General features: G+C 31.5%; 1 protein-coding gene across 2 annotated transcripts in view; it reads left to right on the top strand.

Annotated features, from left to right (window-relative positions):
• The first annotated feature begins 592 nt into the window (after positions 1–592).
• Positions 593–26,786, top strand: part of CDH9 (cadherin 9) — a 117,413-nt gene continuing 91,219 nt past the window's right edge. The window contains exon 1 of one of the 2 annotated variants that reach the window (XR_016020600.1): positions 593–889. The gene's annotated coding sequence lies outside the window, so the exon portion shown is untranslated. The remainder of the gene's footprint in view (positions 890–26,786) is intronic. The other variant, XM_019749047.3, reaches the window with a different exon arrangement.

Here is a 26,786-nt window from a genome sequence, read left to right as displayed (position 1 = left end):
CTACTTCTAGTGAGGTGGCTATGGTCGCCATCATTTCCGGACATTTCCAAAGAAGGTGACAATCCCTCAAGTGCAATATCAAGTACAAAACAAAGTGTAGAAATTTGAAATTATATTTGAAATCATTCCCTTTACTGAAAAAGAATCTATTAGGGCACCTGTTATTAGACGCTTTTAAATTACTGCTTTTGAAAGTTATTTTAGTTTATAAGCTCATAGAGACGCTGATAAAAATACATCATTATGAATGATAAACATAATCTGGATTCTTTCTTTTCTTGAACTTGGAATTTTGTTATTAAATTGAAATAGGTTGGAGCCAATTCTGCAGGGGATATACATGAAGTTCCTTTTGAGCAACAGCTTTCTCTACGTAATATATATTTTCTACCGATGATTTACAGGTTACAGGCATGCTGTGACCTTTCGTTCCCAATTGCCAACAGATTAAGCAGAGCAGATTAACCGAGACTAAAAACACTAGGTTATTTTCTCTTGTGGGGGTCTTTGACAAAGCCTTCCTCTCTGAGCCATCCCACTTCATTCGCTTGCAAATCACTCTCCCTAAAGAGGTCTTTACTGCCCCAGCCTCAAGCCCGGAGCCCCGCCGCGCAGCGCCATCAGCGGCAGCATCTTTCCATGTTAGGGACCGTCTCATATTAATCAGAAACGCTGAATGGAAACCAATCAGATAGAGAGTTTCTTTGGCTTCAGCTTCCTGCCTGTCTGAGTTAAAAGTGATGCTCGAAGAGGGAGGCACACTGAGATGCATGAAGATTCAGCTGTGAAGATACTATAAAAAGAGAAGGGAAGGAAGCAGACAGAAGCAACGTCGCCGCCGGAATTACAGTGCTGAGCAGGGCTAAACTCAGTTCCATTGCTAAACAAGGTAAGTGTTATTTACTTCGCTTGGCAATATCAGCTATTCAGCTTTCCCTTCCCAATAATGAAGTAATGCAAATACTGCTTTTCTCCTAGTTTCTCTCTCTCTCTCTCTCTCTCTCTCTCTCTCTCTCTCTCTCTCTCTCTCTCAACATTTGGAAGCAGGTAAGAATGCATTTGGTAGTATTTGAATAAGGTATTAAAATGCCCACTGAAAAAACTTGCAAACATTTGCTTCTTATTTTACTTTTACAAAACTGATACCTACCCAATTTCTTTTTATAGTGCTCAAATTTGCATATGGAGCATTATTGTAAAATTCAAACCAGACTTTACAGTATGTTAGTTAATTTGAGTAGCTTTGAATTACTCACATATTAATGTGTTTACGTATGTTATTATTACATTAATTGAAATGGACTCCTGACTTTCTAATAACTTTTGTTTACATAATTTGAGTCAGAATGTCCAAAATAAAGGCATCTTTTTTCATAATTTAGGAAGACACACTTTATTTTTAATATTGAAATAAAATAATATATAAATAACGTATATAGACAGGCACAGGATGTCAGGATTCAGGTGATCACTTTACCTGGTAAAGGATTCTTCATTTTTTCAGATATTTGTGGTTCTCACTCAGGTCAGCATTCTAAATGTGTATACATCTATAGGCTATAATTGCTCTCCATTATTGTAGGCAAATGTATCTTACTGTAATAAAGACTGGATTAAAACCACAGGAGGGAAAGTTTCAAAAAAATGGGCATGTTCTATGTGAAGTGATTTGGAAAATGCAATGATTTGATGGAGCATTGTTGTTTTTGTTTGCTTGTTTGTTTTTGGGGTTTTTTGCATACTCAATAGAACCATTCACATCAATTAAATTTTCAAGCACATTAACTTCATAATAAGGGATGATAAATTTTAATTATAAGGTTATCAATATTCTATAGTACATACATTTAGATACTGTTAGCAGTGTATGTTCTTAGAATCTATTTTAAATAACAAAGGTGCACTAAAAAGTAATCACCTGTAGTAGATAATTCATAATTATTTCTATGATCAACTTTTGATGAGAATGTAATAGACTATAGATTTGAGGATAAATTAAAGGGTTTTTGGAGAATTGTTGTCACTTAGTATTTTATTTTATAAAGCTATGAAATTATTGATAAGGATTTTTTTACAAGGTTTTTGAAATCCATGTAGTATAAAAGAAATAGTGATTTTGTCACAGAAAAAACTGGTAACTTTTCCATGAAAGAGGACATCTTCATTTGGTACTTCTTACTTAAGCTATGGAATTTGAAGAGTTAGCCATCTTCAACTAAATCTAACTAAGAATTAATTTGATCATTCAGTATTCTTAACTTGGAAAAAAAAAAGCATGATTTAAACACCTTCTGCATTCAATAGAGGACAAATACTGTTTTCAGATTCAGATACTGCTCCATTGCCTAGGCAATGCTATGTCAAGTGTAGGATACATTTCTGTAACTATGAAACTGGTTAATCCAGGTTTACATAGTAGATCATTTTGAAAGATAAAGAAAATGAAATAACATGCTATTTCAGCACACAGCCACAGAGAACTTGGATATAACATGAACAGCATGCATCGTGTTCTTGCCAGCAAACATATTCTGGATTTGGACTGAAGTTTTCTCAAAGGAAGAGGACAAAATAATTGCCTGCACTTAATAGATAAATGCTGAGATGTTAAAATACTGTCACCTCCTTGTTTGTTTTGAAAAATGAGAAAATGTAAGATAAAATGCACGGTGCAAGCACATCTAATCTGGAAGAAATAAATAGAAAATGCTGTAGAGGAAGCAGATAGTAATATCAATTTAAAAGTAATTATCTAACTTTACGTCAGATTATTTGCTAAGACTAATAAAGCAAGTCATATATGGATACTATTTTCTAGGATGGAAAATATGATTTTCCTTTTATGACACTGTTTGATAGTATTTAAAACAATTTTGAAATGGTTTCTATAATTATGCCACCATTATTGTATCCACTGCATAATCAAAATAAAAATGTATTGTGTCACTGTCTATATATAACTAGATAATATCAAAGTTGGCTTCAAAATTATGTTTTTAAATGTTGTATGGTTCAACTTGATAAGCTATATATTGGATCAGAAGCTCTTCTGAGTGTCACCTTGCATGAGGAGATTTAACCTGGCATTTTCCTGTGACCCCGGTACACACAGAGTTTATCCAGGGCACTGTCCCTTCTATGGTACATAAAGGATTGAAAAATAAATTGGAGACTATTTTACTGGCTAATCTCTTGTTAGACATCAGTAGTGTTTTGAGGCAGTTATGTATGCTCTACAATAATTGCACCATGAGTAGGTGCAGTTAATCAGAATGCTTTGGATAATTCTTAAAATTACATAAGCTATGTGAGTAATATGGCAATATATTTTATGCAAGAAAGTATAAATTAAGGTGAAGGCTAATTTAATGAATACATGTAAGTGTGTTATAAATAAACATTCTGTGAAAGTGAACAGCCTAGATGGGTGATTATTTAGCATTAATATAGATGCTTCAATGTGATGGATCATTAGTTTGCTATATTCTTTAAGACAAATTCTGTTCACCAAATGAAAATTTAAATATGAAGTAGAAATAAACTTAGTATTTGAAAAAAGCAGAGTGTTATACTTTAAAACATGCCCAATGTCATATTTTAAATATACTTCTGACTTCAATATACATTTAAATATATGTTTATTTTAGATATAATATCAAATCAAGAAGCACATGAATTATAGAGCAAGTTTAGTTTATGTGAGGCATCTTATTATAAAAACTTCTAAGTTCTTGTGCATATTACTTCTTAAATTATCTACTTAATTAAAATTCAGTTTTCTTAAGGAAAAAGAAAATATGCTAAATAGGACCTAAAGGACATTGATTTTAATTAGCTATGTTTATTTTTACTTGATAATAATTTATAAACATGGCCATTTGTATTGTGGAACAGAAGATATGTTTCCTAAGGTAAAACAATTTCTTTCTTTGTTTTTTACAAATTGTTTCTAAAAATGAGTTGTGTCTTAAATTATATTTCCAAAAAAGTGTCTTAATATCTATGACATTATCTTATTTAGGTATTTACATAAAACTGTAGAACTTTAGAAAAGGGAATTTAACCATCTCCAACTTTGATTGTACACAAGAAAACTGAGGATTAGAAAGATCACATTACATATCCAAGGCTACCAAATTGTATATGAAAAATTAGGAACACACACACACACACACACACACACACACACAGTGATTAGCTTAAAACAATGATTCCTGGATTGTTTTAATCATCCTGAAAAGTTGTGTTTTTTTTCTGTATGAGGTACTTCAAATTCCTCTGCCTGTAACCACCATTATTCTCGTCATTAAAATATCGTAAGGAATGCACAGTGAGGAGTGTCTTTATAGTACTTTCATACATTTTGATAGCAGTCCTAATAAGTTAATGCACTTATCCCTAAATTTAGCGCTAGTATGAGTTGGTCTTATAGCCACATTAAGAATGCAAAGTGCCTGAATAAAAGCACTATCTCTGGAACCTAACCAAGACATTTACATTAGCACTACCAAGAAACACCTCCCAAAACATAAAAGTCATGATAATGGATCTAACTGCCTATGAAGGCAAATGGAAATCTCATGAGGTATTATTGTTGTAGTTGGTGGTGGTGATGGTAGTGGTGTGTGAATGTGTGTGTGTGTGTGTGTGTGTGTGTGTGTGTGATATTGATTTATCTTTATGAGAAAAGGTAGGGATAAGGAGAACACCTGAATAGTTTCTGAAGGTGATAGTCAAGGTTTTTGTGTTTTATTTTTCTGTTCCTTTACTTTGCCAAATTATAAATCAATTCCAGGGGAATGAGCGCTTTGGTACTCTCTGATTCTTTTTATGAGCAGGATAATTCTTAGTTTTCTAATTAATCAGTGAAACAGCAGAGCATATGATTGTTTCATAGGTATGAATTAAAAATCCTGCCACTCATCATTTTTTGAGATTGGTTCTATAGTTGTGAAGAGCATAGATGACTTCATTATATTTTTCACTCCAAACTTATCCAACTTAAAATGGAAATAGCAGTGACTAGTAGTTATCTGATTTTTTTATTTTGAAGATGAATATGTTTCTAAATGTACTGTAAGAAATAGATATATCTGACAAAATGTATATTGTATCATACTAAACCCACTGTATTTTATATAATATTAATAGAGTATCCAATACATAATGGAATTTTCCCTCATATTGACTGAAACAGAATCTTAGGAAAGTCAACAAAAACAAGAAACAATATTTACAGGAAGTCAGTATAGCCGGGGAGACAACACGCATAACACTGTAGCCTAAACAAATAAACATCAATATGTCACCTGCTGGGACAAAAGATATTATGTAAAATACACTTCATTTACAAAACAGGGACATCAAAACTAAAAGTTTTCAAAGGAAGTTTTTCTTCAGACAATCAAGTAACTTCTTTATCAGCTTTTTTCCCCCTATAAACAGGTTACTGTAATAAGTTATTGTAACTGCCAGAAACATTTCTCAAAATATTCACATCTATGCGTTACAAACACTTCACAATGCAAAGAATATATCAGAAAATAAAAAAAAAATAAAATCTCTTTTATACTTTAATGGTAATTAAGCCACAGATAAAACATCCCAGAAAACTTACAGGTCAAATTACAAAGTAACATCTATATTATCTATAATTTCATCTTTCATATTGTATTTATATTTCTGCTTTTACATATGTTTTGTTTATATCTGTGTGCACCTGTGTCTGTGGGTAAATTAGTGTGTGTGTATACCCTAAATATATGTGAAAAACACAAAGAAATAACACAATTATTTCAGTGTATAAGTTAATTATAGCCTTTAAATTATTACACTTGCGTAACATTAGACACTAAGAAAGCTCTTTTGTCACGCAATCATAGATGTAACATGAACAAATGATAAATTATGAATTAGGACTTTTTTTCTGGAAAAGTTAAACTCAACTGCAGTCCATGTGTTATGCCTGATTTGGATAATTTTATGATTAGGGAGAATTAGCCTTTCATATTTTAAAACTATTACTGGAAATAACTGTTCTCTATTCAATGCCCATGATTCTCAAAGACCTAATAAAAATATAATCTCTTTTCCTACTCTTATGGTGGATGGGAAAGTACTATCTTAAGTAGGAATCATAATGCTATCTCAAACCACATTAGGTAAAAATCCAATTATTAACATCAGAAAATAAAACATTATTTTTACTTTGTTATAGATAATGCAAAGGAAGCACATTACATGGTGCAATTTTAAATTATTTATTTGCTCATTTCCCTTAGTTGAGGTCAGATCAATAGATATTTTATATTTGTTGTATTACTGGGTAAATTAACTATTTGTGTAATTGGAAATTTGCTTTACATTAAATATATGATACTAAAATTAAACAGAATTGCCTTATAGCTAATGAGATATATACTAATTAATAAAAGAGTCAAGAATAAATATTTGTATTACTGCCACTGTTTCCAGATTAATATTATAAATTATTAGTACATTATGTACTAAGCAAGGATTGGAATAAGTTTAACTATTAGAAGAGAAATTACATTTTCCCTTCTTCCTCAAATCATGCCAGTTTAATTAGGTGACGTAACATTTTATATATAGTTTCAACTCAGTTATGTTTTTTTTTAACACAAGAGCATTAAATGGGATTCAGATTTGCATTTCTAACAATACTCTTCCAAGAACTAAATAATTACGGCACTGTTATAATGATATGTTTGATTACGTATGCGAATCACATCTGTCTGTCTTTTAAGTTTAGCTTAGAATAGAGGCCCCTGATACAATGAAGAATCATTAATAATGAAGAATGATATTATCACACCTGAAATAAACATATTTTTCTTTATAATTAAAATTAACTTTGGTCTGTTTAAAATAGAGAGTTCCACTAAAACACAAGTAGTGGATGTCTATAATAAACTTATCATTTTTAATATTGCACGGTTATTTTAGTACATTAAAATGAAGAGTTTATATCAGTACTGACTATGTATATTTATCTTTCTATAGTTAGATATTTAAATATGTATGATTTTTCTCAAACTCACTGCTTTACAGTTGAGACCTGGGTTAAATTTTATTTTCAATTGCTAAACATGGAAGATCATTTTATTTAAACAGGAAAGAAAGTTTCAACTTTAGAATTTTTTTGTGATCGTATAACTCTAAGAGGATAATTATTATGAGAGAATTAAAGAAAATATATCGCTATCAGGGAACTACTTGGGTTTGTAATTACTTATACCCAAATATTAATATTGAAATTGATTAAGACCAATTTATGGAGTGACGGGAGACAAGAAAGTGGGGAATTCCATTGAAGAATCAGTAGCAAAGTCACACAATAATGTGAATTAATAATGATGTCATCAGGGATGTCTAAATTCTCCCCACACCTAAGCTGCTTGTGGGTTTGCTGCTTGACAAATAAGCATTACCTTTGAGATCCCTGCAACCCTTGATTTAAACATGGGCATGGAGATCCTTCTTCATTACACCCAAGACTAAACTGTGTTTATCGAAGTCTTACTTTGAAATTGAGTTTTAAACATGTTCAGAGAAGAACAAAATTGTATTTTAAAATAAAATGTCACTTCTATATATGTCTTGCACTATATTTTAAGGACCATATTTATAAATCATATTCTTCTAAAATTACAAGAAAATGTAAGTACACAACCCAGATGGAAACAGTATGAAGAAATTTTACCCTGGAATAAAAATTTTACCCACATTATGGGTTTGGAGAAAAATATCCCTAACTATTTATAAATAATATATTATTCTATAAAATATGGATTCAAAAGCACATTTTAGAAAATAACTACCTATTTGATCATTATAAAATGTGATACATAGTCATACCAGACCGCGGCTTTCTACAAATAAGATGATTTATAAACGAGCAGTGAAATGTATTTGTTATTAAATTTGCAGTTTACATCACTGTTCCACATGTCATTATTTGATTACTTTATCATTTTTCATCCCCAGTATTTTGATTTGTGTCAGTTTCCTATGAAAACTAATCTTTATCTCCATTGTGAGAAAAAATTAAAAGTATTAACTAATAAACTTGCTAAAAGTACATTTCAATCAATTTAATGTATAGGAAAATAAGTATATGTTAATATTACAGAAAGGATTTTTAATATTTAACATGTGTTTAAAAAGTTCTCATAATATATATGCTAATAGATATATCAAATGATATATTAATAGCATATAACTATATATGGGATGCATTAATAAGTTACTATTTCAAATTTGCTAGGTAACATTTTTTCTGAAGGTGTTTTTCCTTTTTAAATATAATTATAATATTAGGAAAGATATTATTATTTTTTTTTTTTTAAGTTTTTGTGTTGTTGATTTTTTAGTTAAAGTTTATTGGGGTGACAATTGTTAGTAAAGTTACATAGGCTTCAGATGTACAATTCTGTATTACATCATCTATGTATCACATTGTGTGTTCACCACCCAGAGTCAGTTCTCCTTCCATCACCATGTATTTGATCCTTGTGCTAAGTTTTTTACATTGGCATCTGGCCTATGACTTAGTTGATGCCCAATAAGATGTGTTGAAATAATTAATCCTCATAACATAGAAATCATAGAATAAAGGTTTCAGCACCATTTTACTGATGGAAAAGATATTATTATAATCCATCTTTGAGCCTTTCTCTTTCGTTTTAATTCTAAATTACTTGGTGGTTAAATGGACTTCACTTCTGTTGTACATTCTCCACTGCCTTTTATCAAACTGAGCACAAATCTATGATGAATTGTAGAAACCAGATTTATTTTTCTATGCAATTAATTGTGATGGTTTATTTTTCTTGCTGCTTCTATTAGGTTGGTGCAAAAGTAATTGCGGTTTTTGCAATTATTTTTAACTTTTTAACCGCAATTACTTTTACACCAACCTAATAACTACTTGTGCTTTCCTGCCTTCATTGCAGCTTTATTTTGCTAGTACTTCTGGCTCCATATTTACTGCTTTGCTTCTCTCCTCTTGTCATTCTTCCCCACCCCCACTCCTCCTCCACTTCAGAGATATATTTAAATACAAATGAATATCCTTAACTTGGCTTGCATCTTGTGGAGATGATTCTTTAAGTTGACATAGCAGACCATGGACATAGTTTATATTTTGAAGAATTTTATCTTGTAAATTTGTATCATTGAAATTACTATAGAATATTTACTAGCATAGATAGAACACTATAAAATTTGTTGCTTTAGATTAGAAGTACATTCTACATGGATTTAGATATGGGTGAGTTATGAAATTCCTTTAATTCAATGGTAATAAAATTTCAAAGTATTTAATATCATCACATAATTTAATGTTAGGTATCTAACTTTCTTTTTCTGTAATTTTCATGGTCATCACTTTTTATTCTTTGAATTATATTAATAACTATAAAGTGAATGACATCTTTGACCTTAAAATGAAAAGTGCTTATAAAGGTGATTTATTAGAATGAGGATGTTATTATGGTTTGAAAAATATAGGTCAAAAAATATCACATGATTAGTAGTAACGTTCATTAAAAATAACCTAGAAGTTATATTTGTGGTAAATGTTAATGATTTGATAGCTTATCTCTAATCTTTATAATGCAGTTAATATAATTCATAAAATGTAGAAACTACTGTTACACTATTGAGTAAATTTGTTCTATAATCATATAAGTGTGCCAAATATTTATTCAATCAAAGTCATAAGGGAGGGGTTTTGAAGAAGGTGATATTTGAATTGATTCTGAACAGATGAAAAGGAAATATTATGAGAAACATCATTTTCAGCAGAAGAAATGGCAGTCTGAAAAGGCCTGGTATGATAAACTTTGTTTATTTCATAATACAATCCCAATTCCAATTAAATTTATAAATATTACTGGGTTATGTTACATTTTTTTAGAGGTAAACTTAGTAACAAGAATATGAATGCTTTCTATTTTTCATAGTAATAATATATTAACAACTTGCATTCTTTTTTTTTAATTAAATAAGTGGTTCCAATATGTTTATCTTTTTATATATACAAAGTTAGATTTTTATTAAATGTTGCTATTTTTTTAGTGATTGGAATTTCAGATAGCTACTGTGGAATATTTAAATATTAACTATGAGTGTCCAAAATATTTAGTTCTCTAGTTTCTCCTGGTTTTTAGAAAACTCACTCAAGTTAAGGCAGGAAAGAGTATTTTATTGTAAAGAGGACATATACGAGGTTTGACAATTAGGTTCGCGAACTCATCTTACATGCCTCATGTCTGTATATCACTACGGTCACCTTCTAAGTACTCCCCTTGGGAAGCTATGCATGGATGCCAGCAACTAGTCCACCCTTCAAAGAAATTTTGGAATTATCTTTCTGGAATGACCATTAGATCTGTTGGTGTGTTTCCCTTGATGTCTTGAATGTCATCAAAATGACTTCCTTTCAATATTTCCTTTCTCTTCGGGTAAAGAAAAAAAGTCACTGGGTGCCAGATCAGGTGAGTAGGGAAGGTGTTCCAATACAGTTATTTGTTTACTGGCTAAAAATTCCCTCCCAGACAGTGCTGTATGAGCTGCTGCATTGTCGTGATGCAAAAGCCATGAATTGTTGGAGAAAAGTTCAGGTCGTCTTTTTCATGAAGCCTTTTCAGCACTTCCAAATAGTAAACTTGGCTAACTGTTTGTCCAGTTGATACCCATTTGTAATGAATAATCCCTCTGATATCGAAAAAGGTTAGCAACATCATTGCAACAAGTTCACAAATTTAATTGTTTTACCTCGTATATCTGTGTATACCAATGTATATTTCAATATCATTATCTACAATGATAAGGGATAGTCCTAAAACTTTCCAAAAAAAAAAAAAAAAGGAATTCGTAGTAAGATCACTCCTCCCTTATCTTGCATATTGAGAGCAGACGGGGGGGGGGGGGGGGGGGGGGGAGCTTCAAGACACTAGAAACAGCAGAATTCATTCTAGGATTTGCTCAAATGTCTCCAAATGTCAAGTCCTTCTTATTTGTGTGATTTTTATCTTCAACATGATTTTTACACTTTTTAATATAGTTTCCTAAAGAAGGAATCTAATTATGTGACTGCAGTTCTTCTCTACATCTAAGTATCTGCTGTTCTACAGGTTCCACTTTCATCACTTTGTTGTACCACACCAACCTTTAGCTCTTGGCATTTTTGTGGCTTCTCTTTATTTTTTACTGATTTCCTCTGTTAGATGATCTCTGGTTAAATTTTCTGAGATAATTCTGTTAGTCTAAATATTGTTTCTTTGTACCAGGACCCTTGAGAATCTTTTGGTTGGTATTCAATATTTCCCTAACCATCTCTGAATTAGATGACTCCAGTTATCTTCTTTGGGTCCTCAGTATACAATGTGTTTGCTGAAAACTGATCTTTCATCTCACAAGGACTGGTTGGACACCCTTCTTTAAAAGGACCTATCAACATGATACTCAATGTATATTGATAGGTCTATATGATTTGCACCAAGTAAACAATTATAATGACAATACCCCCCCACCACCACCACCAAGTAACATGTAGATGATAATGCTTCTTATCCTACAGAATGGTGTTCATTTTGGTGAAAATGAACTATTTTATGGTTATAAAATGAAAATGAAAACATGCCCAATTTGGAGTACTTACTGGATATTTTTAACCTGTTTTGGGTGAATCATGTTTAGCTAAATTACTCCCTCAGTAAGTTCTACATTACTTAATTATGGAAATGATTCATTTACCACATTGAAAGGTATTATACTATTTATAACTGGTCTGATGTTAACTCCAGCTCTCCTAACTTCCTGCTTCTCCCTTTCCCTAACCAAATTACCTGTTCTTCTTTTGGACTACAAAATAAGGAACAGATCGTGTTTACTTAGATATTAATTGTCAGATTTGAGAGCCAGAAACACCAGCTCTTGTCTTTGCTTCCATTATAAATAAATGTTCTTTGCCTCCAGTGTGGTCTCAAATAACTTATTTCATCTTCCTAAATTTCAGTTTTCTCATGTGAAAGTGTGGATAATTATAATCATTAGGGTTGCTGTTAAGATGACTATGATATTACATGAATCAAAGTGCTTATCACAGTAGCCACTTAATAAATATCAATTGTGCTTACTATTATTATTTTATGCATAATAAATACTAATTCTGCGTACTATTATTGTTATTATATTCATAATGTACTAAAACTGTCAGTTTGATAGTATGGTTTTTAGAGAATTTTGCCACTGCATTTGGAAAAAGTAATTGTAATATTCTATACATTTTTCAGGACTTCCCCCTTTTCTAGACTTCTAAAAATAGGTAGAAAATGAAAAATAATTATACTTTCAAACAATTGACAGAAAAGATGTTTTTGGCCCAGGCTAGGATTTTACTTGATTAAGCAACATATTCTCTCCAAAGAAACCTACGCTGCCTTTAAAAAATATGACATGATCAATCATGAATACAGAGTAGGAGTGACAATGAGAACATATTGGGAAAATTGAAGAAATTTTGTTAAAAATTATGTAAGCAATCACACTTTCAAAAGGCACAGAGCACTACAAAAACACTCCCAATGATCAAAATATGAAAAATATGTTTGAAAATGTTAAGAGAATTATGGGTCTTGAAAAAAACATTTGTTCAACGTTCATTATTATTGAAAATAGGGCCAAGTTGCCATAATGATTTCTAATGATATTACATGTTATTTTTAAATAGGAAAAGTTCATCTTATAAAATGCAATGTACCTCTTGGAAGGGAGATTTTAAATTAAGAAAATAATGATTCTATATAGTCCGACATTATTACAGCAAGAAGGAAGCTAACATTTTGTTTAATTGACTGATTTTACAGATGAGGACACAGCAGCCCTGAGAAATTTGCTTAAAATGATCCTAGAAGAGAAAAATCAAGAGTAGAACCCAGAGCTCCACAAATAAATTATGTAATTAAGAATAACTTAGCAATAAATACCATTATTTGTTTACAAAATTATTATTTGTTCATAACCCTTTATATGTAAAATGGCATTACAATAAACATGTGTAGCCAAAGGTTAAAAAAAAAAAAAGAAAAAGAAAATGACTGCCCTTTAATTTACCACTGTTGTTGGCCCTGGCTTTCTCCGCAAACCTTACTGAAATATATGATGAAACAACTGAATCCTGCATGCAGAGAAGGAAAAATCCTTTATGCCAAGTATCCATACTATCTGCAAGCACTAAAGTGGGGTTGACTGTTTACCAAATTTTCATGGTAGAATTACAGTCCAATCTGGTAAAGCGAACAATGGATGGAAGTAAAAAGACCAGAGATAAGGGCTTTGTAATCATTTATCATTCTGGAATTTAATTTCTTCATTTTTAAAAATGGTGGAGAGAGACTAGAAGGCAGCTAAGGGTAATTATAATTCCAAAGTCAATTAAATCTTTGCTTGAAAATAGTTACAGTTAACTTTCAATTGCTTCTCTAACAAGCCTCCATCTTGTAAGGGGAAAAATAAATAAAACAACAGAAAAAACTATACTTAAAATTATCCAAAAGCCTGGCTATCATGCTTCCATACCTGGTCCTTTTGAAGGCCTTTTCTAAGATGCAGATTTCTCTTTGTTGGTGTCCAATCTAGGACCAGATCTTACATCTGTTCAAATGACCTTCTCCACACTGCCTAGATTTCCCACATTGATACCAGAATTTCCTCGTATAGAAATCATATCAGTGGGAATTTAATTATCATCACACATATTCAGAAATATGTTCATTTCAGGTATGTCTCCAGCACTAATCAGTTTCAAGTACTCTGTCAGCATGTACCCAACTATTATAATAAATTCAAATATCAATCCCCCAAAAGAAGATGAGTTTCAATCATTCATTTTAATTCTCTTTTATACACATTTTTTTTCTATATTATAGCAAAAAGTGCATGATATGGAATAATTTCTTGATATAGTTCCTTAATCTGCAGGAAAAAACAATGTCAGTTTGACAATTTAAAAAATAAAGATTGAACTCATTGGAAGAATAAAAAATCATAATGTCAAATGAGTCTAAGAAACACTCAATTTGTAAAATATTAAATTTATACAAAAACTAACAAATATGGCCAGTTTTTTTCTTTGAGGGGTTATACACTGGCATCATTCCATAATTCTATCCTTGGATATTATTTCATTGGTTTTATGTCGAAAAATAATCTCTCTTAGGTGCTTCAGGTGCTTTACCTCATAGTTAACCTAGAAGAAATTACTATCCTTAACCATGTTTTATCTATGTTGTTATGAGATTAATAAGAAAAACATGAGTGTGTAAGATAACGTCTTCGAAGTCACAAAAAGAGTAACACCCTCTGTTTCAATGTAATGTCTTCAGGAAATATAATACAAGGATCTGATAGTCAATTGAATATTTTGCTTTCACAATTTATTTACATGAAAATTAATTATCTATAGGTAAATTATCTCCTCTTGTGATTTCCTACTGGAGTTACAGATTTTTTTCTGATGTTCTGAAAGAGCAAATTAATCTATTCACTAATTCAACTAATCCCATTGTAAAATGACATTTTGTAATAAGGAACTACATATTCTATTTTTCTTTGGCAATGAACATTTATTTATAATGATATCTTACCCTAGTCTATGGGGAAAATGAGTAGCAGCTGTGTAGGATAAACCACACACATAATTAGCATACAGAATCTCTTTGCCAATGATATTGCTGAAGTTACAGTAAGTATTGTATATTCCTGGGGTGTGTTTTATAGATGCATCGTATTTTATATTACTTTTAAGTGTTTTTGAAAGACACTATATGCATCCAAATTCAATTTCCATTGTCAACATAGATTCTTTATTTACTTACACTGCACCAAAGAGTGATAAGGAATTTCAGCACAATAGATGAAGGAGTCTTTCATTAACTCTCTTGAAATCCCAATGTTTAATCCAGAAATTTTAGCTTAGAATCAAAAGTTACATTGTGAATCTTTTTCTAAGTGATTACATTTACTATTAGCGAAAGGACGTAAAACAAACTTTAATTAAAATAACTAAAACTGACTAGATGAAATAGGTATTGTGGCTAGAATTTTCTACGGAAAGATACTTTTCCCTGTTCGTCTTATGTGAAAACGTGATACGTACCCACTGATAAACTTCTTGATCAACTGATCATTCATTATGTTTTTATTCATTCATTCATTCATTCATTCATTCATTCATTTTTTTGTTTAATTTCAAAGTTAGAAATTTTGCCAGCTATTTTGATTGCTTCTTAGTGGCATGTTGTAAAAATATTTTAGGTTCAAATTATTTTACTATAAAATGTTACTCAGCTTCCTTGCTCCAGGGAGTCCTTAGCCCTGCATTTTGTTCCTTCTGACCAAATGAGTCATGAAAAAGTTATCCAGTACTGAGGACTCTAGGGAGAATCATTCAATAAACCTTAAGATTAAACAAAAGAAAAAAGGAAAAAGAGTATTCATGTATGTGGAAACAACCTCAATATTACAGCAGTTTCTTTATAGCCCAAGACCCTCAGAGAATGCCTAAAACCAGAGATAGTACCAAACACTATACATAGTATGCACTATGTTTTGGTGTTTTTTTGTTTGTTTCTTTGTTTGTTTCTATACATAAATACCTTTTCACTTAAAGGAAGCACTTTTAGGTGTCTCTTTGGCATATTGGAATTACCAGTATTACTACTCTTGTACCTTGGGGCCATTATTAAGTAAAATAATGATTACTTGAAAATAAGCACTATTATACTGTATAGACGATCTATAAGGTTGGTGCAAAAGTAATTGCGGTTTAAAAGGTTAAAATAATTGTAAAAACCGCAATTACTTTTGCACCTACCTAATAGTAACTCAGAGGCTACTAAGTGACTAAGGAGTGGAGAGTGACAACATGTAAAGCGCCAATGTTCTGGGCAATGGATGATTCACGTTCCAGTGAGACAGAGCGGGACAGCATGAGAGTTTTTCACCTACTAAGAATAGTTTAAACTTTATGAATTATTTATTTCTGGAAGCTTCCATTTAATATTTTCGGACTGCGACTGACTGTGGGTAATTGAAACCAAGGAAAGTGAAACTGCAGATAAGTGGGGACTACTGCAGTCCCATTTATATAACTGGGGGGGGGGGAATCTTGTGATTCAAGTTATCTGAAGCTTATGCGATTTCTGCCCTTCCTTTAGAAGACTCAACATTAAGACGTTTAGCTTGCTGTTCCTTTAATCTCTCATAATTACTTTTTATCATTTTATGTTGCCTGAAAAAAATCATTTTCTTCTGGGAGAATATACAATTTTAGGGCCACGAGTTAAGTACTTACCACTAATATGTTAATACTGGTAAGTCAATATCAAACCCAGGTAAATATACATCTAAACAGTGTGTAATTCATATGTGAAACTGATCCAAAATTTCACATTCATAAAACCAAGTTACTTTAGCACAATACTTTAGCTCCCTCTTTTGGATGGCCCATATTACAATATGAAAATATGAGAAAATGCCCTAATTTGCCCTTATTTCTACTGGCATTTTATAATATTTGAGTCAATCTTTACTCCACTATTACACTGCTTCAAATTAATCATTTTAATCAGTTTTCAGATGAAAACAAGTCAAATCTACATCTGGAAATATTTTCATTAGTTGAATACTCAGTTATTGAACATATCATTTTAAAGTTAAAGACGTATCATGGCCCAGTCTTTTAATACATATTACTTAAAACAAATTAATATTTACTTCACTTCATGAGGATTTTAAAATATTAATTATCCTAATAAAACATTTGAGTTCAATTATTTCATAAACTATGTAATAGTTATCTTTACGACATTTAATAATCAAGACAGACTTTTAAAATCGTTACACACTTAATATTGTAAACTTGATTAATTACTATAGAGGTTCTTAATTATCTTCTTTAGTTATTTCAGTAATGACATAGAAGATAAAGCAAAAAGATGGACAAAACAAATATTTTGGTCATCTACTGGATACATTTGTGTTATTGGGGAACTATGTATGTATGTATGTACTCGTATGTGTGTATTTATATATACATATATGTAATAAGTACTTAAAATAGTTATATGTATCTTATTCTATAATATTGTCACTTAAAATAGTTTGATAATAACAAAATAATCCAGACTCTTAAAAATCAAATTATCATGTTTTGTTATAAGGTTTTACATACCTTGCAGTAATTGGGCAGTATGAGTTACAGTGTTTAATATTTAATAGCAATAAGTGTAAATCATGTAATTCTATTATAATTGATGAAATTGTTGCTTCTAGGAAAAAGAGGTTAAGCTATTATTTTAAGTATCTGAAAGTTTAAATTAAGGGGTATATTTTGATTTTATTTCTTGCTACTAAAACTTGTTTAACATTATTTTGGAAATTTAAAACATTTTTAAATAATTAAATTATTTTCAAACACTAATTATCATTATTTATAATCAAAATAACCCAGTAGGCAATTAAGACAATTACATTCCTAGATTAAAATATTTTAAATTTATATTTTGAAATACTAATGGTATTAACCATTTATAGAAAATAAAATATAATGTGTATGTCCTCACAGGACAATCAAAAGGAATATATTTTATGTCATCTAGTCCAGGTGTGTGCACTTTTTAAACCCAACCTTCCAGTAAGATAACACTTCTTATAATAGATTTAATTTACAGATAGTTACATTGCAGTCATTGTTTGGACAACTCAAAAGCATGAAAATATTTTCAAAACTCCATATATGGTAGATGAATATCAGAAACCTTTGCATATGTATGAAATAACACTTTCTTAAATATTCTACTTTAAAAATCTCATTTTATTTCAAAGAATATTAAAAACCATTTCCAAAGAGTGAATATAAAAATCTGCTTCACCTGTGTTTATCTGTATATTATTTTCAAATTTCTTCATTGAATGGCCAATATTTTCCGAGCTGAATGTGAGATAATTCCACCATCTCTGTACTAACTTCTCTGCTCTGTGAGTTCTACTGAAGTAAAAATTAAATAACAAATATGCAAAAGCTTTACCATGAGTTAGAATTCACCTATTACCACTTGCTTAGGATGGCTCTTCAAATTTCTCAGCTGATCTCAATTCTTAACCCTAAATAGATTCCTTTTTATTTCCCTCAGCCCTACTAATACAAGGACAGGATAATAATTAATAATGGTAATACAATCTTACACCCTTTAAGGATAAAAGGAGAGAAGACAATGCTAGGGAACAGAGACATCAAGAAAGAAAAATAAACATGTAGAACATCACTGCTAAATTGAAATTCCATAGTCCAAGCAATATTCCATGACGTACTTGTGACTATCTCTGCTCTTTGCTTTCAACTTCCTGCCATGTACCTGGCGAGCCATTTCTCTAACCAACAGGTATTACCTTGAGACGACTGTTATTTGGGAGTCCAGAATCCTTAATTCTTCCCAGAAAATAGGTAAGGAGTCAAAAGTTAAATATATATTATATATGTATATATTATATATATACATATATTCGGATAACGTTATTCCAGAGATGCCAACATGAGACTTGAGCATTTGGATTTTTCCATTAGAAAGTACAGGGATATCATTTAACCTATATCTACACCATTTAAAGGGCTCCCTGAGAACAGAAAGATCTTTGACAATGACAAATAGCTTCTTCTAGTAGTAATATCTTTTAAAAAAATTGCTATTAATTTTGTCAATAATATTTTGTCAGTAATAACTAACTACTCATGGGTCAGAAATATTTTGTACTATTTCCATCCCCTAATTTTAAGTAGCTACAAAAATACTTTATATATACATATATATGTATAGTGGTATATATATACAGATGTACGCTATATGTATATAGTGGTTTTATATATATATAAACTTAACATATATAGTGATATATGTGTGTGTGTGTGTGTGTGTGTGTGTGTGTGTGTGTATAGTGGTTAAGTAAAGATGATTTAAACCTGAAACACATTCTATATATAATATTTGGAAATGATTTTTTTAGCTCTTCTTATAAATAAACGGAAATTTAAATCGGTTTGAATGCCTTTCCAATTATTGGTTTACACCCATTGACAAAACATTCCATTTTTGACATAAGAATCTATCCAAATAATTTTCTGAGAAAGAGAACTGTTTGAAAAGGTAGCATAGGTTAGATATGAAACTGAAAAAATGAGCAGATGGATTTGAACGTGATGTAGGTGGCAGAATCAGAAGCTAGTTTACACAGGATATATCATGGTTTACAAACATCTGCTCTGAAATTAGATCATCTGGTTTCATATTCCATCCCACTCATGTACTAATTCCAATCTTGGAGGAGTGATTTGACCCTTCTGACTCCAATTTCTTTATCTGTATGGGAGATTCATTATAGTTTACTCTGTATATCTGTAATGCTCAATGAAAACATATTTTAAGAAAAACGTTTTAAGAAAAATACTTTGACATATGTGTGTCAGAAGTCAAAGAAAAAGTAGAATGAGAAAGAATAGAAAGAAGATAGGAAGAGTTTTGAGGTAAGGAATTATTGTATTTATTAAACTTGAAGCTTGTCATGTTGTAGAAGAAGAGAGAAAGAAATAATGATAGAACTTGATAACACTCTGGCACCTAAAACTCTAAGTGATCTGAATGCAACCTTTTGAAAAACTATCAGAGTTTAATGTAGATGAATAAACATATGCGTTCCCACTTTGGGGAGTAAAGACAAAGAGAGAGAGAGAAGAGAGAGAGAGAGAGAGAGAGAGAGAGAGAGAGAAAGAGAGAGAGAGAGAGAGAGAGAGAGAGAGAGAGAGAGAGAGAGAGAGAGAGAGGGAGAGGAGAAAGGGAGGAAGAAAGAGTTCTTTGAAACTTTCTATCTGTTTCCCTAATTTTTCTCTCAATATCACCAAAATATCATAAATAAAAGTTATCATATCCTAAGTTTTGGACTCCAGAAATCATTTTCAATGGTTGGTTGAAGGAAACACAATTTTATTTCCTGGATTATCTCCACATTCAATTTAAGTTATGCTTGGATTTAAAACTACTACTTAGGAGAAAATTGTGTGGCCAATCACACTAAGCTTCCTCCCAAAATGGATAGAGCCAAATAGATTTTTAAATACAACTATTGAAAAACTCAAAGTTCACAAACATCTAAACTTAAATAAGCATTCTTACACAATGAGTAGCATGTAAGTTATTAAGGATATTAGCCAAATGGGTTCCCTTTCTGAACTGATGGCAGATTCTAACTTGTGCAGTGATTAAACTTGTTGCCTATAAATCAAATAATTGTTTCTGTTCACTTTGTAGCATTTTGTGATGAATAATGCATTTATTCATCAAACAACAATCTCTCTCACCTTCAACCCTCTCCTTAATCTAGTCTATTGATTCCAGCACTGTGTCACAGAAATGAGTTGGGAATGTATGTTCAAAACCCATACCTGATATTACATCCATGTTCTAGAAAATCCAAGATAAAGTTTATTTATAAGAGGTATTCACATGTCAGTGCTGTTTGTTAGAGATTTTTTGAGATACTACAGTGTCTATATCTGAGGATGGTTACAATTAAGGAAAAAATAAACTTCCAAACCAGTAAAATATGTAGAAATGTTAATTGAAGGATAGATTATCTAAGTAATAAAAATTATATGAAGTGTCGGTACTTGTTTTAACTGTCTTTATCTTTACAGTCCCTGTGTCTATTTACCTACATAAGTTCTAATAATGATAATAATGTCTCATTTGATTATGATGACTTAGTATGACAAAATCCTGAACTAAAAATGATTTTCACTAAGTTATTATCAGGAGATAATGACATTGAATTTTCTGAGTGTCAGTATTGACACAGGGGACCCTCATCTGCTTAATAAGCAGAATCCTATTAGAAAATACAGCTGTGTCAAGTGTTTGGCAGGGTACATAGTTAATATTATGCAATAGAAACATAAATTTAAAAAAATGTGGAATCACTATTAATGTACAAGAAACCAGAACATCTATTTTAGAATTTATATTTAGTAATAAGCACCTTCTTAAGAGGAAATCATTTGAGGAGGATTTTTTTTAAGGGACTTTGATGAATATACATTTTATTTAATAGACCGCATCTCTGATGCTTAACATTGCTATTTAAGAAGCAAACATATGTGCTTTTGGCAAGTATGAAGAAAAAAATAAATCAATAATGTGGTCTTATCATGTGACAAACTTAAACGAGTTTCCTAAAGAGAAGGATCCATAGCAAGAGGTATAAGGAACTTCAGTAAGTCCTGTTGTAGGAGATTAACTCAGATGCATTTTAACTTTTTCAGATTTTCTCTTTCGGTAAAAAAAGGATGTCCTAATGAAGATTGATAGTAAAAGCATTATTATTTAAAAGGAAAATTATAAACATTCTCCCTTTAAATTCCATGCAATATTTCGGTCATATTTCAGTGTGTGGTTGTATAGTATTTCTAACTAAATATTAAATATTTTCAACTTTGCAGTGATTGAAAAACGAGATCCAATTATGTACATTATGTGTAAAGTGAATGATGACATGTTCAAACTGTTGAAATAGTCCTCTACAGTTAGGTTTTTCATTACATCTCATCTTATAAGGCACAGACTGAGTGCACTGAATTACTTGAACTCTTGGTCTATTATTCCTCCTCCAAATCAATCCATAGTTCTATACTACCTTCTGTGTACATGATAAGGATAATTAATTTTTACTGTAAAACACTTTTGATTCACAGGTTGTTATTGAAAAAAATCCTTAGGAAAATTAGGGGAGTTAAGAGTGACAAATGGGGATAAAAATAAAAATAAATCAATGTAAAAGAGAAGGTCTTTGTGTGAAACAATGATAATTATGGTCCATGAACTGGTAGTGTTATTGATTCAACAGTCTGCATGTGATGTTGGGCAGTAAGGGGAAACTAAGCCTATTTCTTAATAATTTTTACTTATATGTTTATAAAAATCTTCTGCACAGCAAAATAAACCATAGACAAAATAAAGAGGCAACCAACTGAATGGGAGAAGATTTTTGCAAACAATAACTCTGATAAGGGGCTAATATCCAAAAAATATAAGGAACTCATACAACTCAAAAACAACAAAACAAACAACCCAATTAAAAAATGGACAGAGGACCTGAAGAGACATTTCTCCAAAGAGGACGTACAAACGGCCAATAGACATGAAAAAATGCTCAACATCAGTAATCATCAGAGAAATGCAAATAAAAACCACAGTGAGATATCATCTCACCCCAGTTAGAATGGCTGTCATCAACAAGACAAATAGTAACAAGTGTTGGAGAGGCTGTGGAGAAAAAAGAACACTCATACTCTGTTGATGGGAATGCAGACTGGTACAGCCACTATGGAAGGCAGTGTGGAGGTTCCACAAAAAATTAAGAATAAAATTACCATATGACCCAGCAATCCCTCTCCTGGGTATCTACCCAAAAACTCTGAAAGGACTTATCCATATGTGCTCCAATGTTCATTGCAACTTTATTTATGGTGGCCAAGACATAGAAACAACCAAAGTGTCCTTCGATAGATGAGTGGATAAAGAAGTTCTGGTGTATATACACAATGGAATACTATTCGGCCATAAGAAAACATAGCACAATCTGCGACAATGTGGATAGATCTTGAGATTATAATGCTAAGCAAAATAAGTGAGACAGAAAAAGCAGAGTACCATATGATTTCACTGATATGTGGTATATAAAACTGAAAACAACAAAAGAATAAGACAAACAATGAAGAAACAAAAACTCATAGACACAGACAATAGTTTAGTGGTTACCAAAGGGTAAGGGGGGAGGAGATTCTAAAAGAGGGTAAATGGGGTCTAATATGTGGTGATGGAAGGAGAACTGACTCTGGGAGGTGAACATACAATGTGAAATATAGATGATGTATTACAGAATTGTACACCTGAAATCTATGTAACTTTACTAAAAGTTTTCATCCAATAAACTTTAATTTAAAATCTTTCCATATGAATGATGCTCAAGAAATTACATTTGTAATCAAATCTCTAAAATTTGATTAAAAAGAGGTAAGTTCTTGTAATCCTCAATTTGAAGTTTTAAAACTTATTCATACAATAAAACCTCAAATGTTATATAAAACAGTATTAATAAAACCACTTGACCAAATAAAATCATCTAGCCATAATATATATATATGTGTGTGTATATATATATATATATATATATATATATATATATATACACACATATATATTTATACATGTAAACACCAAATTATATCAATGCCTATTTTACTGTACTTTTCTTTGATATGTTGTTGTAATCAGAACTCTTGATTTGTTCAGTAAAACTGTCTATCATAGAACCACTTTAAGAAAGGAAACCCGCATTAATTACCTTTTTAATTCTCAAAACTTATACTGCTCTATTTGGATTACAGCATAGTGGTTATGTCAAGGAGTACTACAGTCAGACTCCCCCAGTATAAATTTCAGCTACCATTGGAAAAGCCCAATGCCCAAAAGATCGCCAGAAACACAGCTCTAGTCAAAGTTATTACAGGTATGTTAACTTCGAGGAACAGGGCATACTGCCCATTATGGGGACACTTGAGGGATTTTGGTCAGAGAGAGTTAGGAAAACCCCATTATAGAGTTTGGGAATATGTTGGAGCATTTGGGATGTGCTTATAAAGCAAGGATCAGCACCTGATCAGGGAACATCAGGAAATTGGAGCAATTCTGTGGATGTACTCATATATTAATTTCTATCTGGAAACCTGGAAAAACAGTTTGAAGTTGCCTTTGATGAAGAAGTCATAACCAGAAGAGGGTGATAGTTTGTCATTTTCAGGGTACGCAGTGCCCCTGCTTGTGTCTTGTTCACTGACAGATGCTGAATGAGTTCATCTGATGATGATATTCTATGAAATTATCTGTGTTCCACAGGGTGAACCATATTCCAGCTCTTAGCTGCTAGGCAGGTACCAGCTATCAGCTCTTGGAGCTGATTTTTGTTTTATTCGTCACCACCTAACAGATAGTTATCTTGGATAATATATTTAAACACTCTGTGCTTTCATGTTTTTCGTGTATAAACTAGGAATAAGAGCACCCCCATCAAGTGGATTTGGAGACTGTTACTGTAATTTAAGATATACGTATCAGTCAAAAAGGACTCAGGTGTGCTGTGGGTATCAATATAAACAAAACGTTTATTTTTCTCTTCCACTATATGTTTGTCACAGGCTGGATGGTAGGGGTGTGGAGGATTCCTTATTATCATTTTGGGTACTAGGCTGGGAAGTCTTGCTATAGGTATGACATAGGACAAAAGACAGTGGCAGGATCATGCAACTGTTCATATACCTTCCTCCAGAAAGAACATACATCACAGCCACTCAAACTTCATTGGCCAAATAGCCACACAAAACTTCCAGATGGCAGAGAAGCACAGTCCCAATGGACTGAAAGGAGAGAGAGGCATGGGCTATTTGAGAACAGAATGAAAGGCTGAAACAGACATGAGCAATTTAGAACACTGTTCCATAACACGTGCTTAAAAAATGCTATTTATAACAATAGTGAATGTTATGTTATTATCATCTTTATTTCCTTCCTTCCATAAGAGTTAATAATTATTACATATCGTATATGAGTTTATTTTCAGATGGACTTTCTAGATTAAATAAACAGTAGAATTTTAATATCAGTGTCTGACAATGAGATATTAAGGAAATCTTTTTTTGTGTGACTGTGTTGTACTCACATAGGTGATTTGGAAACCTAGGAATAGTCCATGGTTGTTGCTTATTTTACTTATTTTTTTTGGATTGATTAGATTTTATTTGACTGGCAAAATTAAATAATCTGTAGTTCCATTATGAGGTTGCCAAATGGTACACTAGACTCATATAATGCTGTGACTGTGTAGCACTAATTGAAAACATTACCATGGTGATTGCTATAGTAACATTTAAATTGGCATCAGTGCCAAGAAATCTTTACTATCGATCTGATAGTGCTGTCACAGTATTTCACAGTACACTTCAAGAATATAAATGGGATTTTGTTGGTGTTTTCATTCATATAGGCTGAGGAAAATGAATACATGTATATATGTATGCATATATATGTATATATATGTATATGTATGCATATGCATATATACATGAGTATATATATATTATATATCATATATTATATATATCTATATATAAAGTAATAATAGTCTTTTAAAGAAAAATACTTAAATGGAAATATTCATGATTTATATGATTTTATATTTTAATGCTATCAGAATGCCTCATATAACATTCTTCCATTTACATTTCCCATTTGAATTTAAAAAATTAAAATATACTATATGCAGTTCAGTACACTAAATATTAAGTATTTTAAGTTTATTAAATTATTTAGTTCCTCTACATATATTTCTAATTTCCTCTGTGCTGTTCAAGACAATTTAATGCACTGATGAAATAAAAATCCCAATTTATTTTGACTCATAGTTTGGAAAAGAGTCATAAGTAATTTAAAGAAAGCTAATCTTAACTGAGCCTGTTCTAAGTCTCTTAAAAGAATTATCAGCAACTTCATGAGTATTATTATTACTACACTGTTTTACAAATTAAGGAAGTGAGATGTAGAGAGAGATTAGTGTTTTGCCAGGAGTTACATAACTAGTAGGTAGCATAGCCTTTTGAAATAATTCTGAGTTTGCGGTCTTAAAAATACTTCATGTTAGCTCCGTCCTTAATATTACAGACTCCATGATGCTGAAATATAGAAAAAGAAGAATCTCTTACCCTTACCTGAGAATGTCAAGAAAATATTATAAATGGGTAGTAAATATGGATATTTAATTAGAACTATATTAGATACCTAAGGCTGTCATAACCAAGTACAACAATCAGGGTGTCTTACTACAACCAACATTTATTCCCTTAGAGTTATGGAGGCTAGACACCTGAAATCAAGGTATTGGCAAGGCTATACTCTCTCTATAGACTCTAATGGAGCATTCTTTCTTATTTCTTCTAGCTTCTAGTAACTGGGCTTGTGGCAGCATAACTCCAACGTTACCTCCATCTTCACACAGCCATCTTCCTTCTATATCTGTGTTTTGTCTCTTCTTCTTATGAGAACACCAGTCATTTTGGATTAGGGCCCAATGTAATTCAGGATGACTTCACCTTAACTTGATTACATTTTCAAAGATCCTATTTCCAAATATTCCTACATTCATGGTGCTAGGGATGAAGAGTTGAATATATTTTTTTTGGTAGAAACAATCAAACCCATAAAAAACCACTCTCTTCTACTAGTGAAGCAATCATCAGAATTGTTGATCAATGATTTCTGGATTTCTCTCTTCCAAACACATCATAAGACTTTATTCCTTCACCTCTGAATTTAGACATAACTGTGGGATTCACTTTGCCCATTGAAATGGGAGTACAAGTGAGTGTGTCTCTTCTGTGCGGTAGGTCTAAGGGCCAACATGGGTTTCTCCATGTTTCTTCTCTCTTCTCTTGGCAATCATGTTATCATGGTGATGGAATTTCTCTTGCCTTGGGTTCCTGGTAATAAGATTTATCATAGCCTCCCTGGAAAACCACAGTAGTCATATATCCTGAGCAAGAATAAACATTTGTTTCTAAAACCCCTGAGATTTTGAGTTTTCTATTACTAAAGCATAACCTG

This window comes from Rhinolophus sinicus, chromosome 3 (genome assembly GCF_057876585.1).
Source record: "Rhinolophus sinicus isolate RSI-liver-muscle chromosome 3, RSI-T2T, whole genome shotgun sequence".
Lineage (NCBI taxonomy): Eukaryota > Metazoa > Chordata > Mammalia > Chiroptera > Rhinolophidae > Rhinolophus > Rhinolophus sinicus.
This window is presented reverse-complemented; position numbering and strand designations above follow the sequence as displayed.